This window comes from Pipra filicauda, unplaced genomic scaffold (genome assembly GCF_003945595.2).
Source record: "Pipra filicauda isolate LSUMZ 115617 unplaced genomic scaffold, ASM394559v2 scaffold30_size5312502_pilon, whole genome shotgun sequence".
Classification (NCBI taxonomy): Eukaryota; Metazoa; Chordata; class Aves; order Passeriformes; family Pipridae; genus Pipra; species Pipra filicauda.
This window is the reverse complement of record NW_024104432.1, coordinates 609,867-612,394: the sequence shown is the minus strand read 5'-3', so window position 1 is coordinate 612,394 and position 2,528 is coordinate 609,867. Positions and strand designations below refer to the sequence as shown.

The 2,528-nt window shown below is 37.2% G+C and overlaps 1 long non-coding RNA gene across 1 annotated transcript; it reads left to right on the top strand.

The window, feature by feature from the left end:
- The first annotated feature begins 235 nt into the window (after positions 1 to 235).
- On the top strand, positions 236 to 2,233 carry LOC120323664. The gene is made up of 2 exons (XR_005564340.1): positions 236 to 439; positions 772 to 2,233. It is a non-coding gene; the product is annotated as an uncharacterized LOC120323664 (long non-coding RNA).
- Positions 2,234 to 2,528: the final 295 nt, after the last annotated feature.

Sequence of the window (2,528 nt, the reverse complement as noted above, 5' to 3'; positions counted from 1 at the left end):
GGCCCCCGACCTTTTCAACACACATCTTGCCTAAGTTAAGGCAAAAGTGAAGTGTCCCGTTTCCAAGGAGAGGAGGGAAAAAACCTCATTACCACCCCCACCGCCCCCACCACCTTAGAGAGAGGCAATCAACCTAGAATGTGGGCTGTTGACCAGTTCTTTTGTGTGTGTGAATCACCTCTTCTCCTCCCTCCTTCAACATCTTTCTTTTACAGTGAGGCGGGAAAGAAAAATTCCTGCTTGGATTTTTAGAACAAGTAAACCTATGGCAGCATTCTTACCTGAACCTAAGCATATATAATCTTGAAGTTTTGGGACTTCTAGTGCCACTCGTGGGATCCAGAGGATGACCAGAACTTCAACAGGACTGGGGCTGCCACTCTTGACAAGACTGCAATCGTCACTTCAACAGCACTGCGACCATCATCTGGACAAACAGGTTTCCTTTCTTTTTACTTTGCACCCAGAGGGGCCACATGGTGCTCAGCACAGAACGAATGAACACCATTCTGTTCTTGTCTGAGGGTGCTGGGTTTGGGGGTAAAAACCAGTTGCCTCTCTATCATTGCATTTATTGTAATCTTTTTGGTACATTGTAACTCTGACTTGTAATCTCTCTTGAGTTGGCTTTATTTCTCCTGCTGGTTTACTTTTAAACCAGCACAAGCATATATAAAATAAACTTGGGTTTATTTCATACAGACTCAAGAAGTTTGTCTTTGATCTTACTGGAACTTCAACTTTCTGGTGTTTCTCTGTATTCTCTCACAGTGCTCTGTGCCACTGAGCTTCTAACATGCTTAAACGTGTGCAGACCCTCTGACTCTTCTGGATTCCAGGAAAGACCCATTTACCTGTGAAGACTTTAAGTGTAATGAGGAGCCAGTCACGACTCTTATTGTGGCCATTGGAGACTTTTGTGTCTGGATGAGGCCTTTGGGCAAGGATGTTATTTAATCACTCAAAATATCTCACAGGAAGCCTTAATGCTTTCCATATTTTATACCAAGGAGTGAGCTGATCCTGAGAACTCAGATATATGTGTGCAACTACTTGAAGATACCTGTTTTGTGTTGGTTTATGATGTTTTGGAAAGACTAGGTTCAAACTATGATGTTAAGAGGTAATGATGTCGACAGTTAATGATGTCTTGATTGAAAACAAGGTCTTTCAGCCAAAAGTGGGAAATATTTGAAACATGAACCCAGATTTGCCAAGTCACACAGTGAAGAAACCTTTTTGTTTTGTGTTGTATGCATAAAATATCTTAAACAACTAATGTTGCCTTTTTTTTAAGTACCTCTTATAGTAGTTAGAAATAGAGGAGAAAAAATCTGTCACTTTCAGAAGACTTGAGACCTAAATGAGTGACAAATGATCTTAGTAGATATTATAAAAGAATAACTAATGGTGCAATAAGCTGAAATGAATATGCATGTCAGGCTGCAAATACATTCATGGAACCTTCTTTTATCTTCAGGAACATCTTTCATGCTGTTCTGAATATGGATGATGATTACTTTGATCAATCTATTTTGTTGAAATTTAAGCAGTGCCTTTTCTTTTTAAATATGCAGTATAATCACTAAATTATACTTTTTTTGCTTTTAAGAGTGTAAGGATCCTTATGAATCTCATTTCTACGCATTTCATAAGTATATTCTGGAGATCAAAGATTGTGATCATTAGATAAAAACCTTTAAGACTTTCTGAATTCCAGAGCATGCAAAGAGTAAATGAAGAAGTGTTGGTAGTTGTTCATGGATTCTTGGCATTACAATACATTGTCCTGGTCTTATATTGCTGTAGATATCTACTGAATTGTAAATTATGTATATGATTTAATACTACTTAATGGCAGATTGAAAAGATGAACAGTTGTGCTGATAGAAAATTGTACTGTACATATTGATCTCTCAGAAGTCCACATGGGAAACCTGCTAATATTTTATTTTCTCTCTGCAATTTAGAAACCAAATTTTGAGTATCTATTTTACATCATGGTGACTTTGCAATACCAGCAAGTGTATTACCCATCTGTGCTTTTTTTTTTTGTGCTCATGCTTTTCTTTCCAGCTGTCATAGAAGAATGTGTTCCTGTTCTTATATGCCCTGCAGTAATCTGTTAATAACAAAGCCAAAAATTATGCCTGCCATTGGTTTACTATGTTGTGTGAAAGTAGTTGTTGACAGCATATACACCTGCTGAATAAAATTACTTTTTTTTTTGCAATCTGACAACTCTTGACTATTTGACTCCTTAAAAAATAGTGAGGCCCTCAGCACACTGCTGTATTTCTACAGTAATGTTAAAAATCAGCCAAGTTTCGAATACTGACACTATGGTTGTTAAACATGCCCATATTGTCTTCTATGAAATATTTGTTTCATCTAGGAATGTTTAATACTGCTCAATAGTGTTTTCGAAACTCCTACTAGCAAAGTCATTATCCAGAGCTGGGTTAACATACATGTCTTGCTATGGAAGGTACCATAAAAAATTAAATAAGAAGTTAAAGCATTTCTGG